The sequence below is a fragment of the Lactuca sativa genome, chromosome 8, assembly GCF_002870075.4.
Source record: "Lactuca sativa cultivar Salinas chromosome 8, Lsat_Salinas_v11, whole genome shotgun sequence".
In the NCBI taxonomy this organism is placed as follows: Eukaryota; Viridiplantae; Streptophyta; class Magnoliopsida; order Asterales; family Asteraceae; genus Lactuca; species Lactuca sativa.
In genome coordinates this window covers 153,762,871-153,787,719 of record NC_056630.2, presented here as the reverse complement: position 1 = coordinate 153,787,719, position 24,849 = coordinate 153,762,871, and the positions used below count along the sequence as shown (strand labels likewise).

Sequence of the window (24,849 nt, the reverse complement as noted above, 5' to 3'; positions counted from 1 at the left end):
TCTTCTTCGGACAGTCTTTCAAAATATGCCCATCTTCATTGCAACCAAAACACATCCTTTTGTTGTTCGAAAATTCATTGGCAAAATGTCCGACCTTCCCACACTTGTAGCAGGTCACATCCTCGCTACATTTCCCAAAGTGCTTTTTCTTACACTTATCACACCACTTCGCTTCGCCTCCTTTTCCTCCAAACTTTTTCGAATCAGATTTCGAAAATTTGCTCTTCTTACTGGAACTAGATGTTCCCTCAAACTTCCTTTTCTCACCAACCTCAACCTTGACGGTGGTTCTTCCCTTTATCATGTTCTCAACAGACTTGGCTGCCCAGATAGCTGCCTCTAGAGTAAGTGCCTGACGTACTGGCACCTCGTACTCCCATGGAAGTCCCTTCGCATACCGATCCACCTTTGTCAGCTCATCTGGAACGATATGCAAGGCAAACTCCATTTTATCGGTGAAGTTATTGGTGTATTCATCCACTGACATGCTACCCTTCGTCAATGTCAAAAACTTATTTTCCAACTCCAACAGATTTTGAGCCGAGCAGAACTTGCGCTTGAACTGCACCAAGAATTCTGCCCATGAAAATTGCAGTGGCTCGTTAGGGCTTAAGGTCTTCCCTAGAGTTTTCCACCAACGAACGGCTCCACCTCGGAATTGACGCACGACATAGATAGTCTGCAATTTACCTCTGCAGCCACAAGTCATGAAGGCTAGCTCCATTTCGGAGATCCAATCCATAACCCCAATCGGATCCTCCTTTCCATTGAAGGTCGATGGTTTGCAAGTCAAAAAGTCCTTGTACTTGCATCCCATTCCATCATTCCTTCCTTCACGGTTATCTTGCCTAACTATCGGTGGGTTGGCTGGACCAACAGACCCACTGAAGTTTCCACCTTCCGAGTGCCCTTCATTTAATTCAGGCTCTTCCACACGAATCGACAGTTCTTCACGATTCTGTTGAAGCAACCGTCTAGTTTCATCCATCTGACGATCCAACATCGTCTGAATCATCAATTGCACACCAGCCATGGTTATTGGCTCAGGTGCTGCTGCTACGACAGGTACTTGTTCAATCACTGGTGGTTGATTCCTGTTTTCGTCAGCATTTCCAACTCCACTTCTTGTTCTCACCATTTTGATCTATACACCGAATAAGGTGAAATTAGATCCTCAATCATGATAGATAATCAAATCATCCTTATCACTCCGAAAAGTTTACATGCTAGTTCTAATATTGTAGACGTACGCTTAGAATCCTACACACATAAGGTTTCTAGATCCGGTCGGCAACAGACCATAGATCCGAACAAATAATATCATATATGGCAACATATAACATTTAGCACATAAAGCATTTTAGGCAACTTTCCTAAAATAACTAGTGCTCGTGTCTAAAATATCACAGACACACATCTCAAAATTTCACTTAGCATTCTAAGTTTAAGTCTAGAAATCCTACAAATTCCTAGTTCGCTTAAACTAATGCTCTGATACCAACTGTGACATCCCCAAAATCTCGGCCAGAAAAGACCGATTTTCATTTATGCTTTTAAATATTTTCAGAGTAAATCCTTTTGATTTGAAAGAGTTGCGGAATTTGTTCCCAAAAACAAAACATGATAAAACAATGTTTACCGAAGCATTTCATAAAAGAAATGTATTTTCATTATAATCAAAACTCGGGGTGTCATGTTCCGATACAGATCAATAAGCATAAACGAATACATTACAAGTCATTTAACAAATATAAACATATGCAGACTTGTAAACAAAACAACTTGATGGTTCATCCATCTCATGCCATTCCGCCACTTCCTGTAATACAATTTAAAATTGAGAGGGCCAGGCTTGGGAGCCTGGTGAGCATATAGGGTTTTCAACCCACAATAAATATCATATTTAATTTTCACCAACCAACAATAACCCAATTACCCATTCCCGTTATTCTCACTTTAATGTCCCTAATACAACTAACATAAGGGACCTAGTCTAAGAATATTTCATCGGGGAGACAACACATGCTTCGGGGGTACCTCAGCAATATAAGTCAAATATGGCAACCATGAGGGGGATGGAGTGCAGCGAATGAACACCCAAGTTCATTAACACCTACAGGTGGCGAACCTGCTAATGTTTCCACAAGACTGTCTAGAATAGCCAGTGGTCGTCATCTAAACTCCGCTAGATGACTCAATCAAACAACAACGAGGCCTCTCATCTGTTTATTACACACCAACTATCTACCCATGTTCTACACAACATATTAGTAGATAAAAATATATATTTTTTATACATAGTTTAAAACCCTGTATAGCATGCTTTGATCAACAGATATATCACATAACAGATGAGGCACACACACACATAGCACATATCTCATAGAGAATAAATCATATCTATGAGATAGAAGAGAGTGAATACACATTCAAACGTATAAACAACAATATACTATACACATAGCACGTATTTTATAGAAAATACTTAATATTTATGTGTTAGAAGAAGGTAACTACACACTCACACTTATAAACAACAATATTCTTAATACACTCGAACCAAACTTGTATTATTATCGTGTTTATGAAAGTTAGTATACACTCACTTGATCAGAAGATGATCGGACAACACTACGACTTGCAGAAGTAGTAATCCACAGCAGATCTGGAAGATCTTCACAAAAATCGAACTTCTCGCGGGCAGAGCTTCGACTCGGGAACCGCACTTCTCGGGATTTTTGGGATCTCTGGACTTGCCTCGGGGCTTGGGAACAATACCGGGGCTTCGGGATATTTCTGGCACGCAAAACGATGCAAAACGGGAGAGAGAAGAGAAGAAATGAACAAAACTCTTGGCTGCCTTCGGATCCCTTTTATAGAGGCTGAGCCTCGCACGTACGCGGGGCGTACTCCTGTACACGGGGCGTACAGGGTTCCGAAATCGTCACTGCATGCGTCATCCGAAATGTCGACACTCTTCGGAGTACGCGAGGCGTTGTTGTGTACGCGGGGCGTACGTCGGATCGGTCCGGTGACTGGGCTTCGGATAAGGCCAGATTTTTGATTTAAAAATAAATACAAATTAATTAATAAACTTCGGAAATTCATAACTTCTTCATACGAACTCCGTTTTCGACGTTCTTTATATCCACGCGAAGGTGAGACTACGCTCTACGACTTTCGTTTAGACTTCGACGGCTAATTTTGACTTTATTTTTGTTATTTATTTTTAATAGGCCGCGACAGACAAACTTCGTTATAAATTCATAACTTCTTCGTTTGACGTCCGTTCTCGCCTAACTTTTTATCGCTTCGATACCAAGAATGAGATCTTCGATTCTCATTTAGATTGCTTCGGCTATAAACCCCTCGATCTCAACTCGAGTAAAACAGGCTGCATACTGCTAAGCCGAAACTTCGATAAATCAAAACTTCCTCATACGAAGTCAGATTTGGGCGTTCTATATATATTCGGAAACCTCGTTTCAACTACTACAACATAAATCAAAGTTATTAAGTTTATTTTACACTTAAATTTTGACGCTTATTTTTAATCTTAATTAATCAAACCACATAATTAAGCAATTAAGCACAAAACACATAATACATACTCAAATAATACAATCTTATTACTTCAAAATGGGTTACAAAGGTTAACCTAGACTATTACATTGCTAAAAGTGGCAAGCCCGGAAACACAGGCGTTACAGACAATGGCGACTGGAATGCGCAGACGAGCAAGAATTCAACTCCCAAGGCCAAGAATCAAAATCCAAAGGTCAAGAAGGAAACATCGGGCAAGAAGCCTAATCCAAGAGATGTTCTAGTGAAGCCAAGACCGGCTAGGTCAAAGTCATCTCAAAGGACGACTTCAAGTTCAAAATCAAGTGCCGAGGCACCCATCTGCTCGAACAAGAAATGGGTCAAACCCATCTACAGATGGGTACCAAAGGTTCAATCTCCCAAATCTTTTAACGATTCTAATATTTCTTCATCTTATGTTTGTGATATGCAGGATATGTCGTGGGAGAGAATTCCTTGCAAAGATGACAAAGGTTAACCCAGTTTCAAAATGGATTGGGTTCCAAAGACCAACTGATCCCGCTCAGTGTCGGAACAACTATGGAGGCATATCATCAGACTTCGGTTTGTTGATAGTGGCTGTTCCAGGCACTTGATAGGAGGCATCTCTCAACTGTACACCATTCAGAAATTTGTTTGAGAGTATGTGTCCTTTGTGGGAAAGGAAGAAAGGAAAGGATCACACATGGGGTTAGTACTTAATGACATGAAGAATTTTCGGATCTGTTCTGAGATTATGCATGCTATTCTCAGACCTTCTGGATGCAAATTCAATCGGTGAATTATGGTTTGAGTTTTCTTCTCGATACTCCGAAGTTTATTTTACACTGATTCATTTTGAAGTTAATATTTTATTTTCTTAAAGTTTTTCGTTAGTAGTTATTATTGGGCAGTGATATAAAGATAACGTGATAACGGGCAGTCTAAAACCAGTGTAAGAGACTGAATCTGAATTGTCTAGACTCTGTGTTCAGTGTGCTAGTAGGAACGGAGGATTTGACATTGTGGATTTGGATAATATTGTTTGGACTGACCATATGATGCTCGAGTAGATTGAGCAGTGAGATAAACATGAGAACCCACATGATACACTAAATTAATATGCATCTAGAACTGTGGTTCAACTTTTCCTTGATGTACGGACTTATGTCCTTAATTCTGGTTCTGATAGGGCGACTGGGGGGTTCTGATAAAGTAGGTCCGTAGGAAATTATTTTCTTGCTTTCTATTTGTCAGTCATATGTTGCTTCCTCTGCGTGATTGGAAGAGATCCGACCTGGATTACAGCATATGCAACTCTAATTCTACGCACCTCCTTATCTATGAAATTCTTTCTATCTGTTATTCATATGTTGTCCCCTCTGCGTGATCGGAAGATCCGACCTGGGACACAACATATGCAACATTCTACCTCTCATTCCCTCTATCCTAGTTAGCCATATGTTGTCCCTTCTACGTGATTGAAAGAGATCCAACCTGGGACACAACATATGCACCTATCTCTAAATCTGACTTCCTCCTTAATAATTGTTTACTCACCTAAAGTAAGGAGTCCTTAGGAAGTTCTTGATAACCAGGGTATATCGGGAAGTGGAGATCACGTTCTAGTGCAACTAAAATTAAACCATTTAGAGGTTGCTTATAGATCTTGCTGCTTAATTTAAGTGGACAACAATATCCGTGGTCGTCACCAGCTAAATAGTTTATTTAGAAAAGTTTGTCAATATTCTTCGTGTTTAAGTGGACCACAATACCAACAATTGACCAGATCTATTCATGAAAGTGAAGGTACTGATAAACAAGTTCAGACTGTCTCACAACTTTGATCCCAAATATTTTTGTTTTTGTTAAATTTGTCCATGGTTTTCCTCTATGCACAAATTTAGGGGGAGAATTAAAAAAAAAATTAAAAATCAAACAAAAATCAGAAAATTCAAAAAAAAAAAAAAATCAAACAAAAATCAGAAAATTAAAAAAAATCAAACAAAAAAAATCAGAAAATTAAAAATCCAAATATAGTGTTATTTTTGTTTTGTTTATGTTTTAAGTTTTCTTTTAGTTTTGTTTTGTCTTGAAAAGTGAATTCAGGTGTAGAGGAAACTCATGGAGACTTTATCGAGATTTCTGAGCCAAAGCTTCATCCGTGAGCATCGAAGAATTCTCATTCGAAGGAGCAAGAAATAAAGATTATTCTTTCAACATTCAATCCTTCAACCCCAGAAGCAAGGTGAAGCTAAAATTGAAGATTATTTGACAGATTGCATTGAAGCCTCCTCAATCAATCTGCTGCTATCTATAAACCTGCTGAAGTGATCCAGAAGATTCGTTTTCTCTGTTCTATTTGAAGATTCTCAAGCTGAAAGTGCCACCTTTCTTGAATCTCTACAAGAAGCCTCCTCACCCAATGTGCGTTCAATGTCAAATTCTGCAGAAATCCCAACTGCTCAAGATGAAGTCATTTATTGAAGATTCATATGTTCATCTTGATGCTGTGAAGAAATTTGAAGATTAATGCTGAAGCCAAGCTCGCAATGAAGACTAATGCTGAAGCCAAGCTTCCAAACGTCGTAACATCTTCATACAATATCTGATGAAAGTTGTAGTAGACTAAAATACAAACACACACACACACACACACACACACACACATATATATATATATATATATATATATATATATATATATATATAAAGATCGTTAAAATCCCAAATAATATGAAAAAGTTATGACGTTCAAAACACATGACCCAAACAACCAAGTAGTTGAGATCACGATAGACATAAGCATCAAAAACCTAAAACACCTCGGTAATGATTGTTCCATGTAAGATATGAGAAAAACTTAAAGAAAACATTCATAAGTATTAAATGAGTACAAAAACAAAAATAAATTATTTTGCAAAAAAAAAAAAAAATAAGGACTAAATGTGTACAAAAATATTAAGGACTAAATGTGTACAAAATGAGAAATATATTACCCTATTAAGACATTTTCACCGGTTAACCTGAAATAACCGGTCATAAGGACTGAATGTGTACAATGTAACAAGTTGAAGGGGTAAATATGAACAAAAAATAAACTCGGTGACCAAATGTATACAAATTGAAAAATATATTACCGTTTTAAGTCATTATCCCTTTTTTATACATATGAAACACTCTTTGCTATAAAGCAAAAAAAAAAAAAAAAAAACAGAACTTCATGCAATCGATGACAAAGCCATCAATTATTTTGTTACGATAATAATGGGGGAAAGTGATACAGAGGAAGGGGTACTTACAAAGGCAAAACCAGAAGTGATAGGTTGAGAGGAGACCAAGCCATAATCACCAGAGTACCTGCTAAGAAACATCTTGATGTACGGAATTTCATCAACAATGGCATTAGCATCACCATCAGAAGATAAGGCATGAGCATAATCCTGGTATGAGTAGTATGGACTGTGCTTCCAGTTTTTAAAGTGCATGTTGTTGACAATCACCCATTTCATAAAATCGCCTCCATGAAACCCCACAAGTCCTCCATTTGATGCCGATTCAAATTGCTCTACTGTCAACTGTGAAGTCAAAAAGGCACCGTAGCCCTTGAACAAGATAAGCACCACAATGAACCAGACGAACATTACAAATTTTGACATGTTCTTCGAAAGGTTATCTCCTACAATACAAATACAAATCACTGTGAGATCTTTATGAATTTTATTTCAGAGAGTAAAAGCATCTTAGAGAGAAAGAGGGAGAACTTTGAACAAATAAAATGGTCAATAGGAAGGTCCAGTCGGATAGAAGTCTTCCATTTTGCTGAGTTGTTGAACCTTTGGAATCTGGATTCATATGTTCGATAGCCCAAACAATGAAGCCATTGAAGATAAAGAGAACCAATAACAACTAGCCATAGATAAATGTCCATCAGCGGCCTCAAGAAGAACCATATGTCTTTCTTCTTGATTCTGGCTAGTGTTCCTACACCCAAGTCAGTGTAAGTCGCTGTAAAGTCAACATACTCAGATCTGTTGGCCAAAATTGTTGAATCACCCACGACTGCATCGATTTCCTGTCAGGAAGCAAATCCATAGACTACAATATTAGCCGTCTTTCGAAGTAAATCATATGTTTCATGTTAAATTTGTAGTCAGAAACAAACATATATATATATATATATATATACATATATATATATATATATATATATATATATATATATATATAGGGTTAGGTTATTTTGTTTTTACTAACTATTGTGTGCCAGAATGCACAGATCTGGACCATCAGATGGAATATAATCAAATGTCATGATTTGAGGGTCTATGGTTGTAGAATAGGATAGCATGTACCATATAATCACACAAATTTCAGCATAAGGGCATTTTAGTCAACTAACCTATATTAAAAAAGGAAATTTTCGGATTTTTAGGGATGATTAATTCCTTTATTTTTTAAAAATCTGAATATTTTAAATTAATTCAAATTTAAAAATCCGATTTTATTCTGTCAGAATGATAAAGTGTCAACCATAAACTAGTGAATGTATTTTTCGATTTTATTCTGTCAGAATGGCAGAATGCCAAACATAAACTAGTAAATACATTCTGAAAGAATACACAAAATCGATTCTTGAACTAATAATATATCAAAAATTACATTGTATGATTGTGATTCATTGAATAATAACAAACATTCTGAAAGAATAAACAAGTATAATTCTTAAAAAATAACAACATTCTTAAAAAATGAGTGTGATCATTCTTTAATTCATTCTTCAACCCTTTCCCATCAGGTCTTCAAGCCATTCTTGAAGCCTTTTCTACCAGAAATTCATTGCCAAGTAATTTGTAGTGATACACTTGTAAAACCTGCACATTAAACATACAAATAATTAACTACAATTCTATCAGAATACAACAAATAATATTCTTACAAAACAAACTATTCTGCAAGAATATTATTTAAGAATTTGTATTATCAAGAATATATCCAACAAACAAAATAAGGAACTAGCATCAACCTATTCTGACAGAATAAGGAACTAACATTCTTCGGGTTCCATGTGTTTCTTCTCGATATGTTTAATGTATTAAACTACAAATTCTGACAGAATAAGTAACTAGCATCAACCTATTGTTATAAAAATGGCATCCAACCCAATCTAAATTGAGTTATATAGTTCTGAAAAGAATAAGGAACAAAGTGAAGTAAAAACATTAATGATTTTTAACTATTTTTTCATTGAGACATTTTATCAAACACGTGGTGTGCTTCTTCAGTTTCTTCAAAAAAATTAGTGATAGTCTTACCAATTTTGGCAATCAAAATTGGGTTTTGAAATCTGGAAAACATAATTCACAATCAAAAGTTAAGTACTTTTGAGATTATGTGCACCAGTATCAGATGTCAATTTGAATTACTAGCCTAAAAAAAATTTAAAAGTACCTGGGATTGAAATTATTTGGTGGCGACGCCCTTTTCATCTTCAGTTACAAGGGTTTAGTCGTGTGAAGAAGTGGAGCAGTAGAAGAATCCAACCGTGAGACAATATAACTTATAAGAGGGAGAGATTGAGGACTTGGAGGACATAAGGGGAAGTTGTGTTGGCCATGACTGCAAGGGTCCACGAGATTTATCGGAGGCACCGGAGGCGGAGGTGGCATCGTCGTCGGAGATAACACAGTCGACACGAACAACAACGTTTTTGACCTGAGGAACAAGGGTATGAAATCGCTTGGAAACAACGCAACAACGACCTAAAGCCTTGACATCACCGATCTTGTTGAAGACCAAGAGGAGGAGAGAGTCCGGTAGATGGTCGAAAAGGTCGAGTGGTTCCTCCTCCGTGTAGGGGTAGATTTTGGTGGTGAGAAGCAGAAGACATGGATTAGAAACGATGATGAGTTAGATTTAGGGCTAGGGTTAAGTAGTTGGTCAAAGAGATTTTTATGGTAATTCCCATTAATTAAGGGATTTTATTTTAATTATCATTCTAAAGTTACATAATTACCCTTATTCAATTTTTTTAATTATTTAATTATTCCTCAATTCCTATTGGTGCATTCAGTCACACAATAGTTGTCAAAAACATTTGAACATAACTCTCTCTCTCTCTATATATATATATATATATATATATATATATACCTCATTGTACACCTTCTGCACAAGATCGTCGTAAGTGCAATTCTCAAATGAAATGAATGTGTATGGCACTTCATATGGCAATGCACGAATGCAAGTATTAAATACATCCATGGAGAACCCAGTGGCAGTTGTAACATTTTTCTTAACATCATGTTCTACATCCATGAAATACCTAAAGTTTTTAGTCTTCAGAACACCAATTTTTAACCTGTTACTGGGAGTTGCTCGTAACACCCATCCTTTTGGAGTAGTTGCAGACCCTCCGGGCCGGACAACAGCTTCAGAACCTAGACTAGGATATAAACGGTCGTTGTTAATATGCGGGTGTGCTCTCCTAATCCCTTCTGATAATGTCCAATATCCTACTCTCCTCTCACCATTGTCTACCGCATTCATAATCTCATATCCATTGGATAATACGTTTCCTTCACTAAGCTGAAAATCACCACTTATACCCTTAAATATGATTTTCAAAACTTCATGTAAAAGCATAGAACCATTATGTGGGACTCCAACCTTCTCTACAAACTCCGCAAGTGCCCAACTCCGCAAGTGCCCAAATTGTATCGTATGCCCATAACGCAGGCACAGACACTTCTTTTGTTATTGAGGTGAAATTATTTATGTAAAAGAAATTGTGCCATTTTGTTGTTAAGCTATGCAGTCTGTCTGATGGTTGAACATACGACCTAAAACCTAGTGCGCCTTGTGACGAATCAATGACAGTAAAGTTTGTTGATCGCAAGACGTCAACTGCTTTTTCAGTTAAAATCCATGCATATCCTTCACTAACCATTCCTAACCTTTTTGCATTTAAGATAAGGCTAGATGCTAGTGAAGGAGACACATGTATGATAATTACAGCTGTATGAAAAGTCATGATCTTACGCAATTCTTAGGTGATGCTATCATACGTGGCTGAGGCAGAAATGGAACTTCTATAACTGATACGGATGTTTTTCTCTTGGAATGACCCAGCCATATATTTTTAGATCTCCGTGCCATCATCGTTATCCTCATGAACAAAGATAACATCCATCCAATTATATGATTTCACAAGAGCAACAATGCTTTTGGCCATACTGGATTTGTCTTGTTTGATTTGGAACAAGTATGGGTGTTCCCTTGAGGACAGACTAGCAAAAGAAAATATAGGAACTGTAGCTTTATCAGCAACCAACGACAATAACTTTGACGGAAGATGCGTTTCTGGGCCTATGATAGCTTGCACCTTTGCTTTTTTAAGCAGATTATATACTGCTCAGGCAAGTAATTAAAAAGAAACAAATTAAAAAAACATAAATTAATATAGTATAGATGTTTATATCAAAATGAGAGTTGAAAGAACTAAACTAGATAGAGAGCGTACGTACCAGCTGAAAGAGCTTTATCTGGGTGTCCCTCGGAGTCCCTAGTGTGAATAACTATCCTTGTTTTATAGCTTTAACGAAGAGCATAAAAATCAGATATCGCCATGGTAATGCAGCTGTGAATGGCCTTCCCCATTGGTGACTCCATATCTAGAAGGGAAAATGAATTATAAGCCCAACAAAGTTTCCAAACCGTTCAAAAAACCCAATTATGTTTTGTCTGTTCAAAAAAACCCAACGAACTTAACATTTTGTCTAAAAAGCTCAACTGACTTACACTTCTCATTTATGGTCAACCGGCTAATGAAAGTCAACGAATGACATGGCTTATGACGTGTAATTAAATATCAGAAAATGACTTGTAAGACCAACGAAGTTTCAAAACTGTTCACAAAACCCCAATCATGTTTTGTTGGTTGAAAAAAACCCAATGAACTTATGCTTTTGTTCAATTCTCATTAGAGGCAACCAGATTCATTTGGTATACAACTAGTTGGCAAATGACATGACATTATGTTTAATGACATGGAATAAAGAGATTAGAATTGCCCTTTATATATCGATTTAGCCCTAAACTTTTTTTTTTTCTGGATGATCCTCCGTTCTAGATGTCCAAATCCAAGAAGAGCGTCCACATCCACAAGGGTTTTCATCATCAAATATTTTCTTTGTAGATATTGAGTTTGACATCAACGATTGAGAGGAAGAATAAGAAGTAGCTATTACAAGAGTTCGAACACAGACACCGTTTGTTTTTCTCTTCTCGAAACCCTAAATCGATATATAAAGCGTAATTCTAATCTATTTATTTAATGTTATTAAACATAATGTCATGTCATTTGCCAACTAGTTGTATACATAATGAATCTGGTTGCCTCTAATGAGAATTGAACAAAAGCGTAAGTTCGTTGGGTTTTTTTCAACAAACAAAACATGATTGAGGTTTTTTGAACGGATTTGAAACTTCGTTGGTCTTACAAGTCATTTTCCGATATTTAATTACATGTCATAAACCATGTCATTCGTAGACTTTTATTAACCGGTTGACCCTAAATGAAAAGTGAACAAAATATAAGTTAGTTGGGTTTTTTTAGACAAAATGTTAGTTCGTTGGGTTTTCTTGAACAGACAAAACATAATTGGGTTTTTGGAATGGTTTGAAAACTTCGTTGGGTTTATAAGTCATTTTCCCTATCTAGAATGATTCCCACGCCTATTAGTATATCATTATTTATGTTTATGTTTTTGGTTTTGTGATGAAATGGAGTGTGCACATAATGCATGGTTTAAAAAGCACGACAGTATTATAAGGCAAAGGCTAATCTTGTTTTGCTCGATGTGCACCATATTTGCAGGTAGTTGCTTATAATTATGAACTACTTGCACATCTATATCAAGCATACAATGCGCAAAATGCACTAGTAACGTATGAGTACTTATAATAGCAACAAGGTAGTATTTTGAGCTCTTCCAACATATGATAATTAATAAGTTGATAATTAGAACATGCAAAGGGAATCTGGAAGCAGTCCAAGTCAATCTAGTCACAGCAGATATTAGGGTTTTATTTTGTTGAAATCAGTCCACTTGATAATATCTTAAAGCATCTGGCTGGGAAAAGATAATACCAAAAGAATAAACGACATGAAATCTGAGCAACTTGGCATAATCAATAGGTTTGGCAGACTATTAGAAGTCATTTATTATCTTTATGCGTCACCATAAAGCTTCAGTTCAGGTCACAGACGTGGATCATATGTTATCATGAATTCATTGAAATACTCCTCCTATATACACGTAAAAGCATAAGAAAATTACATGAAATAACTTGGATATATATCTTCGGTGCTTGTTCATGTGGCTTAATATGTATGTATAATTAAACAGAACCATATATCTACAAGAATCAAGAATGTGAAACAATAACCGCCACTCTAATAAAAATGATCAACACTTGAAGAAGCCAATCTATATATAGTTATTATAGAAAACCAAGCACATACCATATTAAGACACCTCATATTTTACGTTCCAATACCAAGTCTGAGATTCAAACTCAGTATATCTCTATGTTATTTTGAGGAAATCCCAACCACTTGAACAACCCAGCTTGGTGGATCTAGAATTTCTTTAAAAGTCAAAAACATCGTTAACCGTCAAAAGGAACTCTTGAAATCGTTTTTCCATTATAAGTTAAAAGTGAATTTGTGGATCTAAATTAATATCCAAAAGACTACGATTTTAAAAGTAGCAGCAGTGTTGGTTAAGATAGAGATAGTTCCCTGACAATAACATCATTGACCTTCGAACTAAACATGCCAACCCATTTCAACTTATTTAGTTGACATTTCATCCATATATAAATCAGTGTCTTCATAATGCGATACCACATTCCCATTTAAGATATATAATTAATAAAGTCTCTTAATCGAGTATAGGCATGATAAAGTACTTCCTAAATTAACACCACTCTTTTAACAAGTCATAAGTTGTTATTATTATTATTATTGTTATTATTATTATTATTAGAGTATGGTTGTATTTATTGTTAAGCATTTTTTCCCTATATAAAGGAACAATCATGTATAAAATGGAGGTTATTAACCAATGAGAAAGCAAGGAGCTAAGTTACAAACAATAACATGGTATCAAAGCATGTTTTTACCTCTCTCAAAATTAACCTTGATCGAGCAATTTCCCTTCCCTCTTCATTGGGACTCACATATTTGACAGTTGTTTAGTTTGTTAGATTAAGTTGTTGAGCTTAAACTATGTTGTTTCACATTTTTATAGAGTTAGTTAAATTAGTTAGGTGCAAGTTAGTAGTTATGGTGCATTTTAATCTTTTGTATATATTTTCTTTTTGTAGCTTCATAAAAGATTAATGAGAGAAAACAAGTTTTTTTTCATCTCTTTGTTTCTTTGTTTTAACGTAAAATGGTATCAGAGCAAGATTATACTCCACATTCGCTTTTCTTTTGGATTCTTTGAATGAATTCTTCTTCCGCACTCTGAATCTTATTGCTCATTGCATTTGAGTTTCTTTTTTTTACCGTCCTAAATTCAAACCAATTTTTTGTTTTTAAAACTAAGAAACCTTATCAATTTCATCATCAAAGAGTAAACATCCAATTGTTTAAACAACATAAAATCATATATTCATAGTCATAATAAGATCGAGAGTGTGTAAATCTCTAAAACACAAAAGCAGATGCAATGCAACCACGTCACGCCATTCCTTTGTTGCTAGAAGCACCTAAAACATTTAAACTTAAACCGTAAGCACATAAGACTCAGTGAGTTCCCCAAGATACCACATACAATACAAATAACGCGCCAAACTCAACAAGTTTGTTTCAATCATGCGGGCTCAACCTAACACGCATATAAGCATACAAAAGACCCTAATCACACAATCGTATTACAGTTTACACAAACATCCTATCACAAAAAGGACATATAATGTCACACATAATATAGCGAGTAAACTCACCTGAAGCTAGCAATCCAAATACCACACACAAGTCTCCACAAGTGAATCAACTAGCACAAACCACCTAAATTTACCATTAGATACACCTTTACAATCAATACAAAACATAGATCAAGCCTTAGATTAAAATTCATTGTCCGCCAATGTTTGACAAAAAGTCAAACCGATATAAATAATCAACGCTCGTGCGTCGTGTACCAAAGATCGACGCACAATCTAAAATAGTCGTGATATTTCCTAAGTTTTGTGTCACAACCAAGGAGTGGTCGTGCCGCGTCTATTGGGCGATTCAACCACTTCTAAATAGTGCTTGATTTCTTAAGTTTTGTGATATTACTTTCTAGACACCATCTTGGGAGGTGTATAATGGATAAAAATCCAAACTTTACTAACATACAAGACCCAAACATGCCCAACACAAACCCTAGATCCAAAAACAAAGCGAAAGGGGCTAGGTCTTTCTTTCAAGGACCAAAGAGAGCTTATGCATGTACTATTTTCACCTCAACAAGTCCAGAAGAGGAATCCAAACAAGTCACAAAACTGGAGTTTTCCAAACTCCATGAAAGAACATAACAAAAGGGACCAAACATGACCAAAATTGTTAAAACACTATATCTAGAAGTAAAGAGCCAAAAAAGATAACACTTTATCACTTAGAGATAAATATGTGAATATAAGAAAGCTTATTATATATTTCTTCTTTGCACCAAGAACACTTGCTTCTCCTTCAAGATTTTACTCTAATGCACCAAGCCCTTTGAATAAATGAGAGGAGGCTAGGGTTTCATGCTTCTAGGGTTTCTGTTGGTTCACAGTCGACATGAGAGAAACTCCTAAGGGGTTAGTGTCTCTAAATCATAACACCTCAAATTTTAGACCAAAATTTTCATTTTAAATTTACCAAAATCAGAGTTTCACAACCAAGTTGTCAATTACATAATTATCACAAACAACCAGTATCACAAATATTAGAGTTCATAAACATGTTGCAGTAGTAAATCTCCCAGCGCGTGTGTACAATTAGACCTTCGTCTTCCCGCTGTCCTGTGAAGTACCTGCCACATATAAATCAAGAACTGTAAGCACAAAGCTTAGTGAGTTCCCCAAGATACCACATACAACATAACATAAAATAAACAACTATTGGTTATCAACAACCTTAGGGACTATCAGAAGGCCCAATGAGCTAACAGCATGCCCAATGGGTTATCAACAACCCTGGTTGGCTATCAACGACCTCAATTACATATAAATAGCATAACATAATCATAACAACTAGACCCAACTGGTCATCATAAATACAACTATTCAACCATACAAGTAAGAATAAGTGAGGAGACTCACCTGATACCGATGACACGTAAATCTAACACCCGAGCTGTCGGATCTAGACTCTACCTAGTCAACAAAATAATTACCTTAATTAATGTTTAAGGTCAAAACTCACTCGCGAGTCCAAATCCCACGGCTAAACCTTCTATGGGAAAAAGGACCATTTTGCCCTTCTCATGGTCCAAAACCCTAAATTTTGACCATGGGTCAAAGTCAACAAAAGTCAACGCTTAGCGAGTAAGCTGAGCGTACCAATCCTTATGTTAGACGTACAACGAAGCCAACTTTCATCGAGGAAGGATCAAGCTATGTTGTGTGTAGCCAGGAGTACGCCCGACGTACTCCGTGTGCCTTTACTTTCACTAAGTTAGTGTCTTAATCCTTTAAGACAACTAACTGAACCACACATCTGGCTAATCTAAGATGTCTTAACCTATAATGTCGTTGGCTTTAAGCCTTTGCATGGCTAGGAAAGACCCAATGCAACAATCTTTAGCTTTTAATGCCCTCTAAGCTACTTTACCCATACATGAACCAATTGACGATCAAGGAATCATTTTTATGAATCTATAGGTCCTAAAATGCATGAAAGGATAGCTATCATTCACTGGAGTGCTCTAAACTCATAAAGGTTCAATCTTGGGGAAAAAGTGCATAAAACTTCAACCATGAAGATCTAAAGAAAGGCTTGCCAAGGTGTGAACTTTATACCTGAAAATGATGCACAAAGAGGGAAGGTTTCTAGATCTACAATCTTGCTAGCAACCACTCCTTCTTCTCAAGCTTCCTTCTTCCACTACAAGCACCAAGAACACTAAAAAACTTGCAAAAGCTCTTAAAAGCAACACAACTCGAGATTAGGGTTTTAGAGAGGGTTTGGAGGCTGATAAGGGTTCTTAAAATGAACACATAATGTTCATTAAATAGGGGCAACCCTTAAAAATAGGGTTTGAAATCTAGGCTAGTATGCCCGATGTACCATACATACGCCCAACATACTACCTGGCCATCCACGATCATGCACATTGCATGAGGACGTTGTGTGTACTCATATGTACGCCCTACGTACGACCTAATCCGCAAGCCTTTTTCTTTAAGGGGCCAAATGTGCCACTTTTTATAAAGATTCATGAGATAACAAAATATACTTGATTTCGGGATGTTACAATTCTCCCATAGTAGCATCAGACTTAGCCCTCAAAGTCATCCTCAGGAAACATCTCAGGATATTGCTCACGCATCTCAGACTCTGGTTCCTACATCCACTCCCAACCTCTCCGGTGCTGCCAATGAACTTTGACCAAGTTCACAACCTTGTTCCTCATGGTTTTCGCTTTCTGATCCAAAATAGACACGTGCTTCTCTACATAATTCAGGCGATCATCGACCTGAACGTCCTTTAAAGGGACCACAGCTGTCTCATTAGCTATACACTTCCTCAGCTGGGAAACATGGAAGGTGTCATGAATATGTCTCAGCTCCTTCATTAGCTCCAACCGGTAGGCCACCTTGCGCACATGGGCCAAAACTCGGAAATGACCAATAAACCTTGGACCCATCTTGCCCCGCTTCCTGAAGCGGATAACACCCTTCCATGGTGACACCTTACGGAGGACTAGATCTCCCGTTTGAAACTCTATCTCAGAGCATCACCGATCCTAAAAACTCTTCACTGTCAACAATCTCTATCGAACCTACTGTATAAGCTATATCGTCTTGAACACTACCTAGTGCTCCGCATGGCACTCTGTTCCACCTTACCCCAACAAATAGTAGTCCGACACCTTCGACCATAAAGGAGCTCAAATGGGGGCATACCGATACTGGCATGATGGATGTTGTTACAAGAGAACTTAGCCAACGGAATATAGGAATCCTAACTCCCACCAAAATAAATAACACATGCACGCAGTATATCCTCGAGCGTCTGAATCATCCGATCGCTCTGCATGTCCGCCTGCAGATGGTATGCGGCACTGAAGTGTAGTTGGGTACCTAACTCCTCATGAGATCTCTTCCAGAACCTAGAAGTAAAGTGCACATCCCAGTTAGACACAATAGACATCGGCACCCCATGCCAAGCTACCACCTCTCGAACGTAAATCTCGGCCAACTTCTCTGTAGAAGAGTGTTGGATTAGATGTCTAAGCCCATAACTATTATTGGTATGTATTCGAACCGAGAGTAGCATGGTCCATTTGGGTTGTACTTCACCAGAACAATTTATATGGATAGTTTTTTTTTCGAATAGTATGTTTATAATTTATATTAATATATTATAAGATCTAATATATTAATATGGAATCATATTATTTAATTAGTATTGATCAAGAATTAATTTAGTGATCAAAAGGAACTAATTAAATGGGGACTCTTATATATATACATATATATATATATATATATATATATATATATATATATATATATATATATATATATATAGCATGGGCCAAGTTCATTTAGGTTGGGCTAAGCTTGCATGGATAGTCCATGGAGTTTAACCCATGCATCCTATGGAAATGAAAGGTCATGGGTATTAGGGTTTACATGGATGAAACCCTAATCCTCCATACTATATGAAGAAGTCTTTGGCACATGAAATGGCACTAGTGTGCGAGTAAACAAGAATGTGCCAATTTCTAGTGTGCTTACTATTCTCTCAAGGTTTCCAAGATGTTTTTGGTGATTTGTGATTCCACTTGAGGCTTCCACACTATTGGGGCTAAGCTCTTAAAGTTTAAGACTTTAAGCTACATCAAAAGGTAAGTCATCTAACTAGGCTTTTGTAGTATAGTTGCTTTATATTATGCTAGTTAGGATGGAACCTTGCAATATTGAATATTTGCATATATAATAGAGAAAACATAGATCTAAGGTTTATAGGGTTGCATGTACACCATAGGAGTGTTAGAATGCTCAAAGCCTATCAAATAGATCTCACTAATGAATAATGAGTAATCAATATGGTGTTTAAATAAAAGGTGTTCTATTTACTCTCAAAGGTGCTTGGGACCATAGAGGATTAGTATTATTCTTGTGTTTCACTTTGCATGTTTTGACTTCCAGAATAACTAGGTTATTCTTTCTGAATAACTAAGTTATTCAAACCATCCACAGTCGATAATACGTTGGAAGTAGGTATTAAGGCAAGATTGTCATGAATCGGGTTGGTAGATGTCCAAGGTAGTGGACATAGTAAGAGTTACTACAACATTCATGAGTACTCCTGGAATAGGGATTCGAGTATTGGATTCAACCCATGCTCATTTGAATCACTTCATGGATTTTATCATGAGTGATCATGAGACGATAATATCTTATATTCTTCAAACCTAGAGATATGACTTGTTGCCTATGAGTTGGTTATACATTGATTGCACGTAAACGCATTTGGTAACTCGATGTTATAAAATGTGCCTTTATGTATGATTCAACAAGTAGTAGAACAAGCATATTAGTCTAAGTTTATCCATTCCTTTTACCATTGGAGGGATAAAAGCGATATATGTGGGCCCCTCGATGATTTGGTGATGAAAAACGTAAGTGCTCTGCCGGGCCTGGACTGATTTGATTTGTTGAATTAGTCAGTCATCATCAATCGGAAATCGGGAAACAACAAATGGACAGAGAGAATGATTACAATCCATGTCTCAGTCCATATGATATCTAGAATGGAGGAATATATGATCCCTTATCTAATGGACATGTCATTGATTTGTTCAGAGTTCGATAACACCTTTAAGAGCTACGATTGCTAGTCAGGTTTTGGAGTCATACGCCATAATAATTTTAGACTTATCCAAGTGGGAGACTGTTGGATTAGGTGTCTAAGCCCATAACTATTATTGGTATGTATTCGACCCGAGAGTAGCATGGTCCATTTGGGTTGCATATCATCAGGACAATTTGTTAGGATGGACTTTTGAGAGAAGGTTATTTATGGTTTATTATTATATTATAAGTTATAATATATTAATATGAAATCATATGTTTTAATTAGTATTGATCAAGAATTAATTTGGAATTAATTTAATGGTCAAAAGAGACTAATTAAATCTATGGGGACTAATTATGATAATTAGTTATATTTAGATGTGTTTGGCTTGTGATGCATGTTGGACCAAGTTTATGTATGGATACATAAAGAGTTGGGCCACATGAACCATGGATCATAAAATCCATGGATATGGGTTTGGGTTATACCCATGACTCTTAGAATTCAACACATATAAATACATATGTTATAACCTAAAACCGCCACCCCTAGTGTGTGTGTGTGCATGTTCTTAGAGTTCATGAAGGTTTTAGAGTGCATGGAGATTCTCTCTCAAGTCCTACCTTTTTCCTTGATGTGTTGTGACTTCATTTGAGGCTTCCACGCTATTGGGGCTAAGTTGTTAAGGCTAAATACATCAAGACCTCCAGTCACACAAAAAGGTATGTTACACTATCTAGTATTTTATGTAGTTTGTATGACAATTGCATGCTAGCTATAGGTTCAATACCTTGGAAACCATTTGCATGTATAATTAGTGAAAATATAGATCCAAGGTATTTAGGGTTGTATGTGCACCATAGGATGTTGTAGTATACCAAAACCCAACAATAATGCTACCATCGGTTAGGTAGCAATCACTTTTAGCCTGTATTTAGTGATGTCAGGATTCAACGTATGGACCCAATATATTGGATCGGGAGGTTGTTAGAGCCACAGTAGCATGATAACTAGTGGCAACTAGTCCAAAGAAGGATTTTGTTCAGAAGTCGTGTGAAACGACTAGGTGGGAGCCCTTTTAGTTCAACGACCAGGCTGGAACTCGGTATTTCAGACGACTGGCCAATGAACTGAGACGAGGAAGGTCTCAATAGTTTTGGAAAACAACTATGTAGTAGCATACTGCTTCAGGCAGTTCAGTGTTCAAATAGTTTCAGCGTTTGGGCAATGTTATCCTTTGTGCTTCAGTTCGCGAGTACGGATGAAATAACTAGATGATTTGGGGAGTGACAAGTCACTCACATCAGAAGTATCTGAGCCTTGGCCAAGTACAAGTGATCTACAGAGATAATTAGGTCTGTGATCCTGTTTTATAGTGGGAACCTCGAGTTATCAGAAGTTGAGTAGTCAGTTGAGGGTTAAGCAGACTAGATTCAACAATAATGATTCAGTATGAGTGGTCTGTCATGGTTTTAGACCGTCTCGAGACAACAGATTTCAGACAGAGTACATGTTATCTCGTGAAAGGAATTCGTTCACCTGTAGATGTTAGGGCTTTGTAAAGATTGGTCACGACTACCCTGGGAAGGCTAGGGGGTGCCCAGGGTGGTGACCATGGTACTATAGTAGTTTGGCGTGACAGAATGGTAAGGAATGATTTCGAGGACGAAATCTAATTTTAGTGGGGAGAGTTGTAACACCCCATTTATTTATTTAATAATTAAATAAATTAATGAACAAATAGTAGCCCTAAAATAAATAATTATATGTAAAAGGATGGTCTCCCAGAGCTAATTGTCACAATTTTAGAAGTCGGGGATTAAAAGTGTAAGTTCTGGACCCCATTTGTAAATAATTATGAAGGCAGGGACTATTGGGTAATTATTGGGACTTCTTTTGAAGAAAATTTGGAGGTTTAGGGGCTGAAGGGTAACATATGGAACTGAATTGTAATCAATTCAAAAGACGAGGGTTGTTTTGTAATACAATGGACTTAATTTGAAGGGAATTTAGATGGCATGGTTAAGAAGGAAAAATGTGGATTTATTTTGAAGAAATGTGGGGTAGGAAGGACCATTTTGGTCATTATGGAAAAGATGGGATGAAGGATGGGATATATACCCGTTAGCCTCCAAACCCTAACTCTATCGACCATTTTTTGTAGCCGCCAACATCCTTCAACTCGGAGCCGCACCACCCTACACCGCATCCTTCCTCCGCCACCACTCTTTTCCACCACTGAAGCCAAGTCGCCGGAGTCCAACCCCCTCTACGTCCGAGGTTGTTGCTGTCTTGCGCAATTGTTGTTAAATCCGGAGACATCAGGAAGCATCGTAGCTATCCATTTGCCGTTGTGCTGTCGAATCCTTGTCGCCATGTTGTCGTCGCTGCTGCCATTTCCGACGAGAAGGGAGGCTGGGGATCGGAGTCGGACGTTGCTAATCGCTTTCATTCCAACCATCGATTGTCATCTGCCACCATGTAGGTAGCCGTAACGTTTGCATCACTTTTGCATCTATCACCGGACATCATTAGTAGCCAAGAGAACCACCATGGCGGATGGCCATGGTGGCCGTCGTTGTTGACACCGCTGCTGTCGCCATCATGTGCTTCTGCCATCGCCAACCGCCACCAGGAAGGTTGGTTGGATCTGTTTGCAAGTAAGAAAATCATGTGTGCGTGTGCTTCTAGTCGTGTGTGTGTTTTGTGTGATCTATTTTGGCCGGAAAACCTAGAACAGCCACTGCCACCACCGTGAGGTGGTGGCTGCTGCCCTGTGCCACCTTGTGTGTTTATCTTATTTAGTGGGTGTGTGTTTACTTGAGTTTTAGCCTTGTAAAATGTAATTACCAATTGGAATAATGAAAGGAAAAATCAAACCACCACCGTGAGGACGTGGCTGCCGCCTCCAGCCACCACCGGCCGCCGTGTCGGGTGGCAGTGTGCTTAGTTGTGTTGGGATTGCTTTTTGGATGTTTGGAACAAGGATTAAAACCCTAATGGGCCTATTAAACCCTAATGGGCCCAATGAATCCCTAATGGACCCAAAAGCCCAACATGTGGCTAATAGGCCTAATGAACCCTTAATTGATCAAAAGACCTAGCTATTGGGCCTATTGGGCTAAGATGGGGTTGGAAACCCTAATTATGGTGTAGAAAAGCCTAATATCAGATTTATAGGCTTGGACTTATCGGGACCCACATTTAGGCCATTGGAATGGAATTGTATATTAAGCTCAATCACACCATATGATTTAGTTAGAAGAATGATGTACTTAATGGATTAAGTCCTTAATGGGTTAATTGAGAAATACTTAACCCTAGTTGTCATTTTATGAGAAATCCTAATTTTGGGAATTTGATCGGGAGCCGCACTTGAATTATTCATTAAACGTAATATATTAATTAAGAATCATTTGCAATCAACCTAAAGCAATATTGGACTTGATGGAATAAGTCCTTAATGGGTTAAGTAGGAACACTTAACCCTAATCATCATTTCATGTAAGAAACCCTAATTTTTAATTGGGCCTTTTTATTGGGCTTTGGTAATTGGGTTATTAATGGGCCATCCAAGAACGATCATATGGAGTATAATAATTTAATGGGCGTTAGGGTAAGGCTCATGTGAAGGTTTGTCCCAATTTGGAAAATTGGGCCATAATTGGGCCTTCATGATTATGCGATATTGGGCCATTAGAATGTCGAATGTTGGACTGGCCTAGATGGTTGGGCCTTATGTTAAGACCTTGTAAAGGTTTGGGCTCAATTTCAAAAATTGGGCCATTTGTTGGGCTTTGACTCATATTTTGACTTTTGGGCCTTTAGATTGGGCCTTGTGCTTGAATCAAGCCCAGAAGGGGTAATGTAGACTGTTACTCCAAGAATGTATGATTATGTGTTGGGACCCAATTATAATTGGGTGTTATTTTGGTGTTGGCAGTTCAGGAATCTATCATCCAACAACTGGGGTTGAGTCTGCAGGACTTCAGCATTGTGAGGTGAGTTACCTTCTAGTAGTAGTGGGTCTAAGGCCACAATGTCGGCCCACTAGTAGGAGTTGTAATAGATAGTTATTTGTGTGATAATTATTTTGTATGCCACTACATGTTATGTTTTATGTGTTAGCATGATATGATATTATGTGATAGTAGTAGTAAAGGGGAATAGTCCCAGACTACCGGTCGATAGGGCCAAAGGGGTAGCCTAGTATCCAGCTATGCTAGACAACATGTTTATGTTTTTGTTATCTTATTATGTGGTAGCGGTAGGGGTGAAATAGTCCTCGTAACCGGTTGAGATACATCGGAGGGTAGGTCGGACACCCAGATATGCTTGGCAGGGTAGGTCCGGCACTTAGATATGCCTGACAGGGTAGGCCGGGCACCCAGATATGTCTGGCAGTATGTGCTTTGTATAGTATGTGGTATGATGGGGGAAGTCACTAAGCTTCGTGCTTACGGTTTACAGTTTTGGTTTCAGGTACTTTGTTTCAAAGGAAAGGAGCCGGCTTGATTGCAGTGCATCGCACCATGTTTTCCACATACGAGATCTTTGGAATTACACTCTGATATGGTTTTAGGATACTATGTTTTGATAATTGACACTTTGGTTTTGACATGAGATATTATTATGAATGTTTTTATACTAATTGGTTTTATAATAACCTAATCAAAAATGAAATTTTTGGCCTGTATTTTTGGGTTGTTTCAATTCATGAAGATAAGTTTGTGACTTCACATGGTTGTCCCCTTGTTGAAAGTGATGACCATGAACGTATTACATTAGATGGTGATATTACATGTTTGGATGACACTGATCCCTCCCATAGCTCACGTGTTGGAAGCAATGAGGTAAAGTTAAGCCCGGTGGAATTGGATTCCATTTAAGCAGATGATAATGAAGGTGATGATATATAGGAGCTAAAGTCATCTGAAGAAGACGATAGTGATTGGCAGGACTTGGACCCACCTGAGAATGCTAATGTTATTGGTGGTAAGGATGTTGAAGTTATGAGAGAGAGAAAGAGAGAGAGAGAGAGAGAGAGAGCCCCTTTTATTATTTTTAATTATTAAAATATAAAAGTAAGTGAATTGTCATAAGGGGACTAAAAATAACCAGCTGACCCCTTCACAATTGAAATAAGGACTTAATCGACCCGACAAAGTGTAATAAATAATATTAGGATGATTTATATATAATCTTAACCATTCTAAACT

General features: G+C 37.4%; 1 pseudogene; it reads right to left on the bottom strand.

Annotated features, from left to right (window-relative positions):
- Positions 1-6,705: 6,705 nt before the first annotated feature.
- Positions 6,706-12,431, bottom strand: LOC122195426 (glutamate receptor 1.4-like; annotated as a pseudogene).
- Positions 12,432-24,849: the final 12,418 nt, after the last annotated feature.